Source organism: Dendrobium catenatum, unplaced genomic scaffold, assembly GCF_001605985.2.
Source record: "Dendrobium catenatum unplaced genomic scaffold, ASM160598v2 fragScaff_scaffold_1510, whole genome shotgun sequence".
Lineage (NCBI taxonomy): Eukaryota > Viridiplantae > Streptophyta > Magnoliopsida > Asparagales > Orchidaceae > Dendrobium > Dendrobium catenatum.
Window position 1 is genome coordinate 96,645 of NW_021319972.1, and position 11,394 is coordinate 108,038.

General features: G+C 36.4%; 1 pseudogene; it reads right to left on the reverse strand.

Moving 5' to 3' along the window:
• Nucleotides 1–280: 280 nt before the first annotated feature.
• LOC110115046 lies at nt 281–10,001 on the reverse strand (annotated as a pseudogene).
• Nucleotides 10,002–11,394: the final 1,393 nt, after the last annotated feature.

The window sequence follows — 11,394 nt, forward strand, 5'->3', positions numbered from 1 at the left end:
AAATCCAATGCTTCACAGCTGCAGCCTTTAATTTATATTGGGTTGAAAATTTTTCATACAACTCTAAAATATTAAAAAGCATATCTATTGCAGTAAATATTTCAATACACGCTAAATTCAACACAAGTTTAAGAACACAATGAAAATCAAGATTTCATTTGGGACGGCTTTCTTAATGCTTTGTAAAGCTATTTTTTAATATAAAAATCTCTTAAAAGCAGAAAAAAATTATGTTCTAAAGTTGTCTCAAACGAAACCTAAATCAAGTTGCAAATATACGTGCACCAGAAAATAACATATTCTTTATAAGCAGCATCATTTATTCAGCAAATGACTATTTAGCAAAACACAATGTAATAATACCAAATCCTTCCTTTATAGTCAAATCTTTATGTAGTCATTTTCAAGTATTTCATCATTTACTATACCTGCAACTCATCCTCAGGGGCCAATGCATCAAACAAGGATTCCACTTCGTTCACGTCAACATCTTCCAACCTTGAAGGATTCCACTTAGGTTTCTGCCACACGCAACAATAAAAAGAATTAAAAGTTTGTTTGAGAAGGCACACAGAATTTTGACAAAGTTTAGGTTCTGATTGGATGCTAATAAAATTAAGAAAATTTACTTAAGAGAAAGATCAATCATATTAAAAAAGATGCCAAGAGATTGATTGAACAAAAACAAGCTCCTTGAATTGAGTTCCTGAAATAGGCTCACCTGATCTTTGTCCACCAAGACTGCACGAACACCTTCAGCAAAATCATTCCGGATTGATGATCTCAGTGCTATTCGATACTCAGTTTTCATCACACCATTTAACTGGAAGTAAACAATCATTCAGGAAATGCAAAATATCACCAAAAAAAAAAATTCTATCATGACAACTTACTGTGGACAAAGGGTGTTGATCATTTTCAGATTCTGATGCAACTTTGGAAAAATGCCTCTTGAGTAAGGAAAAGAGAAAAAGGAGCACCTCTTTCAAGACCTAGCAGGGCATCTCTCGCCCATTCTGCCACTGCAACAACAACAACAACATCAAGCTTTTGTCCCACTACATGGGGTCGCTACATGAACCTTTTTTCGTCATTGTCCTGTTAAAAGTCAAATTCTCATTTAAATCTAATAAAGAAAGATCATTTCTAATATTTTGTAACCAAATCTTTTTAGATCTACCTCTAACTTTCTTAACATAAGTCAAATCTAATATTTCAACTTTCCTAACCGGGTCATTGGAAGGCCTCCATTTAATGTGACCAAACCATCTAAGTCGATTCTCTCTAATCTTATCTTCACTGGAACTACTCCAACCTTTTCACGTATATGCTCATTTCATATCCTATCTCTAAGGGTAAAGCCACTTATCCACCAATGCATGCGTTCAGGTGCCATTTACTTTATCTAACATGGAACATTTCTCTTGCCCATTCTGCCACTGTAAAAAAAAAATTGTTTCATTACGAGTTGAAAATAAACCACAACAACAACCAGCCTTTGTCACACTATATAGGGTCAGTTACATGAATCCTTTTTCGCCATTGTGTCATGTTAAAAGTCAAATTCTCATTTAAATCTAATAAAAAAAAGATCATTTCTAATATTTTCTAACCATGTCTTTTTAGGTCTATCTCTACCTAAAATGATTTGCAGGACTACAACTAATAAGTCTGCTATCATTTTTTTCAATGAGAAACATGACCACCCTGGCCCTGGCTTTTCTCCTAGATGAATCATGTTACTACATAACTTGATGAGCAGTGAATCATTAAAAAGCATAGAATACCTGCTGCATCACTACTTGATTGAAGCTTCTTCAACTCATCAACTGTTTGTGAAACTGATTTATCTCGGCCAAAAGTTGAGGCAATGTATGGAAAAAGCACTTTCAACTGAGACTCTTCCTTCGGCTCCTCCTTGTATTCTACCAGCAGTGATTGTACATCCTTGTGAGGGTCATCAGACCTGCATTCAGAGAATAAAAAATGTCAAGAACAAAATGAAACAATCATGGATAATTTTTTTCCTCATAAGTATATAAAAAATCAAACGTAACAAAAATAAATAAATTGGAGATTATTAAGAATTGACCGATATTAAGTTCAAAAGCAATGGAGGAATGATGCCAAGAAGAACCATTTTTCATAAATAATCGTGCAAATTTCCAATTACGCATATAGTTCTACATCAGAATGATGCCAAGAAGAACCATTTTTCATTCCGAGTTAAGACTAAGGAAAAGCATTGACATACAAATTTAGTTCAAATAATGCCTGCTTGAAGGAAGCCAACTTCTCAGAAGGGACAAAGTGCGTTCCAAGGCCTATATATAGGGCATCAGCAGCAGAAGAAATTCTTGCTCCTGTCATTCCAAGATAGGAACCTACAAAACAGATTTTTCAGCTACATGAATCACAGAAGTTGTTGACACATTCTCAAAAGAATATAATCAAATAGAAACATCAACCTATCAAACATGCAAGAGGTAGGGGTGTCAATTTCGGGTCGGGGTGTCAATTTCTTGCCAAGAGGTTTATCATCAACATCATCATCATTCCAGCTATGCCAACCATTTGGGGCAGGAGGTTTCTGTTGTGGATAAACTTACAATATGTAAGAAGCTACAAGTAGATCACCAGCGACTGTAAATAGTATCACCATTATCAGGAAATCCCAAGTAAACTATTTCCACCTAAAGAAATCATCTTTAGGAGTTCATATCAACAGTATCATCATCATCAGCCTTATCCAACCCTTTGGAGCTCAGTCATATGGATCTATCTTCGCTGTTCTTTTCTAAGGAGTTCTTGATGAGGACATTTACATGAGTTCTAGCGCGAGGAGACCTGCATGATCTACAGGCCATGATCTACTTTTGATTTTTATTATATCTGATGTATTTTGTTTTATGTTTTATGAGTATATTGTATTTCTTTCCATGTATGCCCTTGCTTAAGGGCCTCGTCATGTGTTAGCCTTAGGAGCAATTTGGTCTTTGTATTTTCTTTATTCCTTTGGCTATTTAAGGCCTTATCCTCTTCATGAGAGATGGAGGAATGAATATTTGAATGAAAAATTATGTTTTTTTCTACTTCTTCTTGCATGAGAGCTTGAGAAGGGAGAGAGCTCAAGGGGAGCAAATCGCAAGGCCCACCAGTCGTTGGAAGAGTCTGCGGCTCGTGGTTAAGTTAGTCTATCTTCTCATTTGTGTTTTCCTCCAACCACTTCCCCTCCACCATAAGAAAATCCATTCAAAATCCTTGGGTTGAAACCGAGCCTAGCCTTTGCTGCCACCTCCTTGGAAGCCAGCCGCCGGCCACTCCCACGGCACCGGCCGGCCACCTTGCCGGCGACCTTCCCACACCCCGTCCAACCCATCTCTCCGCAAGTTTCAAATTTCAAATTTCAAATTATTTTCTAATTTGGAATTCCAATTTAGGAAAGTTTCCATGATAAATTCCAATTTCAAATTAATTTAAATTGGAGTCTTTAATTTCTATTTCCACATCATCGCTCCATATTGGAAACCCTCTACCCCCTCTTCCCAGTAATCTCCCCCTCTCAACATGCCGCCGACCACCTTTAGGGAATCTCCCTATTGATTGCTCATTTAATGCCCCACCCTATTTGAAATTGAAATTAATTTCAAATAATTTTTCTCTCCTAAAATTTTAAATTATGAAATTTATTTTAGAATTGGTTTTGAAACTCCCCTCTCCCTTCCAAAACCGTCGGCCTTCTCCCCTCTTGGCTCCCCTCCATTAATTCCCCCATTCAAGGCATTAATGCCTATGACTTGAAATTCAAAATTCAAGTCTTTTCCCTCCCAATTTAATCAAAACTGAAATTAAATGTCAATTTTTTATTAATCTTCCCCACCCCTCTAATTCCTTCCAAATCCACTACTCATAAGTAAGGAATTAATTCAAACACTTCCCCTCCTTGCTGGCGAAATTCCCCACAGCTGTTGGCAGATTTTTCCTTCCCAAATCCCTTCCAAAGCTCCAAGAAAACTGCTTCCCAACATCTCAATTTGCTGTTTGGAAATTCCTGCAGCAGCCCACCGACGTCCAGCCATCCTGGGAGCGACAATTGCTGTCCAGATCTCAGGGACAGCCCTTCTTCCTGTCTAGAAGTTTCCTTGAGCTCAATAGGTTGCTATCCTGTTGACCACAGCAAACTAGGGTGCTGTCCAGCCATCCAGAACCAGTCCTAGCTGCTGTCCTGAGGAGATCTAGTGTCGTCCAGCTGCCCGAAGAGACTCCCATTGCTGCTGAGTGGTTCCAGAAGTTTGAATGTTGCTGACCCTTCATTCCAGTCATCGTCATAGCTTCATAACTCCTTTTTTTTTGGGTAAACTCTTCACTCACTCTCTATCTTCTGAGTTTACTCTACTAGTGGTTATAATTTAATTCACAAAGCGCATGTTTTATTGCCTCCGCTAAACCTAGTATTTGAATGAGTTGTGAGAGAGACCCTTCATAATACTAATCTTATTTTTAGCATTAGAATTTCTCGTTGAAACCACTCATGTATGCAAAGTAAGACTTAGTTGACTATTTAATGATCTCAACCTCTCGCATGTGTTTAGACCTAAGCTATTTTATCACCTTAATATTATCTTATCGTTTACATCAATAGAGGATTTTGTTTAACATTGCTCTCTAAAATTTACAAGTGCAAACTTCCTTAAGCAAGTCATTTTCGCATGTATTGTTTCACACCAGTTCTGCAAGAGTTATTTGTTAACTATGGTTTAAGTAAATCTTCTTCAACAATTCTACTTATGGTTTTCCCTTTTTTCTTTCCTATTATTCTTCGTTTACCTTATTGTTGAATCTTCTAAACTCATATGTACATATCCAAATCATCTAAGTTTATTTAATACAACATTCTCTAATGAAAGTCTATGCATTCTTTGTGATATGATAATTTTCATTCTATTCTTCATAATTTTAACAAATATTCATATTATCATTTTTGACACAATTACCTTGGTTATTTGTTACTGTAGAAAATAGAAGAATGACAAATGCTTGCTTGCATTGTCATGCATTCAAAGAGTATTTATATAATAAGTTGTCTATCATCTTTAGAAAGAGTAATAATTATAATTTAGAAAAAATATTTCCAAAGCCCCATGAATCCTTGTGCTCCATTACATCTATGAGCTGCCTCATTCCTATTTTGTTGTCTGCAAATTACAGCTAGCTGGACTGCTAATCAAGGCTTCATACCTTTCAACTGTAACATGCAATTACCCATATTTTCCTCCTAAAATTGTTTCTATTACTGTGATGCAGCAATTCTCCAACAGTTACGTCTCTATTGGCCAAGGGTCTAATCCATGTGGCATAACAATTTTTATTGCTTGTTTATAAAATTTTCCTTCACGTCACTGTGATATTCACTACTGAATATAGATCAAAGCAAAGGTAGCAACAAGTTTGACCTCCATCTAGCCAACAGCATGTAGGAAATTATATCAAATAAAAAGGAATTTAAGTAAATAAACTCTCCTAAGCCCTATCATTAACTTAATTTCACATGGTCAAATAACTAAATAAGTGGCAATGGACATGAGAAGCACAAAGTTCTTTGGGAGCTTTCAGGATCGCAAGTTAAGAAAGGAGTTGCACAACAGGTTGGTTGGTTTCTTCTCATCAATGTATAGAGGGAAAGAGGAACAATTTAATCTTATTGTGCTTAAGATTTGAGGAGGAATTCTTGTTTATTTTTGTGTCTTTTCCTTTGAGAAAGATTCCTCTAAAGTTGGTATGATCCTCCACACATGTCCTTGTTAGTTTTCAAATATAGGATTTTATCTATTTTGTATCTTTCTTAGTTTGAACACCTACATAATTTTCATGTGTGTCGTATAGCCCCATGGATGTAGATTATTCTTGATCAAACAATATAAACTGTGGATTTCTCATCACTGCATTGTTTTTTTGTCTCTATCATATCTGTGTGTGGTTCTAGTGTTGTTTCTCTTAAAGTAAATTGTATTGCCCTCCGACTACTATCCTTCAGTCATCCAATTACAGTCCCTCCGACCAACATCGCCCAACTGCAGTCCAATCGACTTTTGTCACCAGACATAGTCCCTCCGACCACCGTCGCCTGACTACAACCCCTTCAAACTTGGTCGCCTAACTATGATCCCTCCAATCTCGGTCGCCCGACTAAGGTCCCTCCGACCACCGTTGCCCAACTACAATCCTAGCAACTATTATTGCCCGACTACAACCCCTCTAATCTCAAATGCGCAACTACATCCCTCTGGCCACCATCGCCCGATTACGGTTCCGCCGACCAAACAAATATGTCAACGATCTCTTAAAAATAACTTTCATGCCATTAGATTGCTCCAACTTTACTCATGTAATGTGCTCCATACGATATATATTTGCTACATTGTGTCAACGTCTTCCCTCAAGAAAGAGCATCATTTGTAATCAACAACAAGCATTAGTGGGATCATTTTTATTGGGGCCATGTGATTTTTTTTTTCTTTTGTGGATTTTTCATGTAAAAAATATGATGAATCTTATGATTTTTTCACCGCTCCCACTCTTATATGTGTGTGTGTTGGATCTTTGTACAAAAATATGACGTTAAATTTTCTATCCCTCTGCTTACATAACTGTTCCGGCATGCAACAAGTGTAAAGCTTGAAGAGCATACAACAATTACATTATCAGCAGCAGCCACCTTACCCGATCATTTGAAAAAGCTGTCTAAATGCTTCTTCCCTATTCTTTCCTATTTAATGCAGTTTCTTTTTTCTTTATCCATATTTTTATATTTCAAAGGAGAATAGTCTGATATAAAAGAAGCATATTTGTGCTTTCGAAAGAAAAAAAAATAACTTCATCAGGATCCTAAGTTGAACAATGATAAAATACCATTTCAAAGTATCTTATAAAAAACATGTTCCATGAAGCAGCTGCAAAAAAATAACATAAAAAATAAAAGGAATTCCAATAATCAAAGGTTTTACATGTGCTTCTCTTAGAAACTAGAATCAATTTTCTAAAACACAATAGTAAAGGAATCTCATTGACGACAATGCACTTTAGCTCTTCACAATCTGATAAATATACGCTTTTAGAAATATAACAGTAAGGAAAAATACTCTTTAAAATCTGAAGGGCATACCTACAGCACCACGTCCTGGGCTCTTAGCAGCTATGTACGAAAAGCCAACATCTGGGAACAAGCCAATTCCATTTTCTGGCATGGCCAAAACCGTCCTCTATTAAATTAAATTAAAAATATATGTATCACTAACGCATGTAATCAAAGATGAGGAAATTCAAACTCAATTGTACTAAGGCATATACAGCTACAAAATGCAAACCATGACTAGGAGCATGCCTCAGTGACAATTCGATAGCGGCCATGGCCAGAGAGGCCAATTCCAAACCCCATAGTCATGCCATCCATCAAGCAAATATATGGCTTTCTATATTGGTGAATCTTACAAATCAATGAATATTCCGCAGTGAAAACCTGCAAGGGATTAAACACAAAGTAATTGCAACTACACTGAGTAAAAGTTACTAGTAAAAAAGAAATGAATTTCCTTAAACTCAAGGAAAAACACTAGTGAAAATGCAAAATGAAATGTCTGAATTATGTTGCTACAGTTACATAAGGCTTAGGGCATCTCCAACCGAAAATCCCATTTTTCACTCCAAAATACAGTGACACTAAAAAATGGCGTGATTCATCTCCAATCGAACTCCATTTTGCGCCCTTCGCAGAAGGTAACCGTCTTTCTCCTCTTTCGCGTGTTTCTTTGGCAAATCCGGTAGAGATATAAAAATAACGCAGGTGAACAGTGCAACGCCAATATTGTTGTCGCACAGTTCACCCACAACAAAATACCGAAAGTTTTGCCGCTCGTTTGGAGCTTGCGAGCGACGCCATTCATGCGTTTGGAATTCGGTTGGAGAAGGACTTGATATGACTTTTTTTTTTTAAATTATGCCAACAATAGGATATAATTTTTTCTAAATTTAGCCAGTAGAAATTCAACCTTAATTATTTCTGATAAATCGCATTTCATTACAATCTGCTTCACATCACCACCTGCATTTACATAGCTTCTCTTGTTATCTCATAAAAAAAATACTGTGTAATCAATTCTAGTGAAAAACAAATTAAAAAACCAATCAAGTTATGTAGCAGTCACTAAAAGCTACCAACACAATATAATGTTTGATACTTAATAAAAGGAATAGTGTTCAACAAGAATTTCCCTTCAAATTCTACTACTAACATTATAAGTTATCTCAGGCTGTTTCTAAAATCTGTACTTTCAATTTTTACATGAATTATAAATAAAAAAATAAAAACAAAATAGACAATACAGTGGAAGGTGGAAGTAAATCATCAATGATTACCAGCTGAAAAGGCACGTGGTGAGCTGCTCTCCACCAGAACGCATTTAACATCCTGATTGGTTTCCCACTGATCAAGAAAATCTTTGTATTTAAGGTCCATTCCTGCAATTGAACAAAGATCCATCAAAAACCATCTTATTTCCATGAATGACAAGCACATATGTCCAGTTAAACAGAAAGAACAATGCTACAATCCCCAAATAGATCCACACCAAAAATAAGACCATATCAAATTTGTTAACTGTAAAAATTTTAATCTCTTCTAGACATTTTTAGCATATATAACATTTTGATGCATATAGAAGGTGTTTTATTCAAATATAAGATATTTTACTTGGAAATTTTTTTTTATGAAATATGAGATTTACTAGGTATATGTTTTTACATAAATAAAAGATTTATAAGATAAAAAGTTTTCCCCCCTAATATAACACACTTTATTCAAAGATAAGTCTATTAACAAAGACATTATGTTCTATCAGATATGAAAATTTTTATTTAGATATAAGATGTTTTACTTGGACATAGTATGTTTGAACCAGATTTGGGAATCTTTGATCCTTAGCTAAGAAATACAAAATATTTGTATGCTAACTAAAAGAAAATTGCTTTGTATTGCAAAATGGAACTCAAACTCATTTTTTTGTCCATGGACAAAATTGCTTGGTATTATATTTCTGATCAAATATCACTCTGGAGCTCCTAATGCAATTTTTTTTTTTCTAGATTTATTTGAGGAGAATAACATTATTCGAAGAGAAATAACACCTGAACTACAAGCGGACTAACAGCTTCACAAATCTCAATCAGGAACACAACATCTCCAATCGGATCCCCCAAACCAAGATCTCACCCTCCGCCTTTTCATGACAGAAACAAGTTCAAGCATACCGATTTACTTAAGCATCCGTCCAAACACAAATTAATTTGTATGCATTAGACGAATAATTCGGTAAACCAGCCACAGATCTCGAAAAAAAACTAAAATACGTAAATGCTATGACTGTTTTTACTGATTTGCTGGAACGAATACTGAACAAATAACGGAAATAAAAACAACAGGTGAAAGTAAAAAAGAAAGAACCAACAAAACCTAAATTCATTGCATTGAGGGCTTTAGGGCGATCGAGCGTGATGACAGCAACGCCATTGGGGAATATAGTTCCCTTGACGAAATCCTCCGCATCGTTAGCCATAGAAGAGAGAGAGCGGGAAGGATAGGAGACTTTGGGGAGAATGGAGCTGGGGTTTAAAGGGCGAAGGATTGCCGAGAGAGGGGGTGGTAGGTGGGCAAGCGGCGTCAATATCGTAAGCGACCGGGAAACGATTTGCATGTTGACTTGAGGGAGATCGAGGAGGAAATACTGTTTTATTTTTTTTTTCCCACGAATGGTGGAAAAATTAAATAAAATATATTCAGGGAGCAGTTTGATGTACTGCAGAGTGAAGTCGGAGGCCACAGGCGGCGCCAGCCAATGGAGGCGGTGGAGGTGGAGGTGGCGGCGGCGGATGGTGGCCAACAGCGGAAGTGGCGAGCTGCGGCCGGTGGCCAGCAGCAAGTGGCCGACTGTGAAACCCTTGAAAAAATAATATAAACTCCTAAATATACAGTTGTCTTTTAATTAACAGTTGTAATTTTATTAAACATTAAGTTATTTGATTGACTGAAAAAACAAAAAAGAATGCAATTTAAAATTAAAATGTACAGAAAATATTGAGTTATTTGAATGAGTATAAAATGAATAAATTAGATTATTTTTTATTTGATTTGAAATAAAATGAATGTAAAGTTCAAAGAAAGTGATGATTCATGGTCATTGATGGTGGTATCGGTGATGGGTGACGGCGGCATATAATGGTGGTCGATGGCAGTGAATGCAATGGTAGTTGGTGATCGATGGTGACAGTGATTGGCTGGCAATGGTGGCAGTTTAAGGTGTTTGGTGGCGACGGTTGGTAGTGACAATTGGTGGTGGCTGGCGGTGGCCGACAACGGCAGTTAGTAGCCCGCGATGGTGGCGGGCGTCAATTGCGGTGGTGGCCAACAGGGTGTTCGAAGGCGGGCAGTGGCTAACAATGGCTATGGCGGCTGGCGATGGGCGATGGGAATGAGAATGAATTTATAGTGTGCTCATGCGAAATTTCAAATACACAAAAAAATGAACTAGATTGTAAGTTCCAAATGCACTAAACTTTAAATTGCATTTGTTTCAAATCAAACACAAATATTCTCAAAACCCTTGCATTTGAAATATTTTACATCCATTTTAATTCAAAAACAAATAGTCCCTAAGGTTAAACATGCTAATATAATAGCATTTTTTAGATGGGTGATTTTATAGAAAGCTACATCAATGGGATAAAAATGTAAGGCCCAAAATGAACAATACCTCGATTGTTAAGAATTTGGACTTTTACATATGATATCAGAGTAGTAAATCAAACTAAAGATGTGAAATATCCTATTTGAGTGATGGATAATTCTAGGCTAAGGAAATTAATTAGGATGTCAATTATCTAAGTGAGAGAGATTACGCAGCTTTTGAGAAAAATAAAGTTAAACTTTTGAATATAAAGGCGCCTGTTAGTGTAATAGTTAGAATTTTATTAGAAACTTCAAAGTTAAATGTGCTTGTATAAGAGTATTCTCGGAATGAGTGACCTCCTGAAAAATTTACACTAGTTGGATAAAACCGTGATGTCATTATGCTAAAGCAGATAATATCTACATTCTTTGAAGTTTGGGTCATTACACCGGCAGCGGAGAAAATGATTGTGAGACCTCGTTCCCTTACTGTTCCTCTCTGACTTGGATTTTCCTCCCAGGATCGTCCGGTCTCTGGATGACTATATTGATACGAACGAGAAACAAGATGAAAAGACTGATAGAAAAAAGAAAAGAAAAGAGATAAGAGAGATAGATGAATCCTTTCACTATTGATATCTAGGGCATCACAATGATGATGTCTGGCAATAACAAGC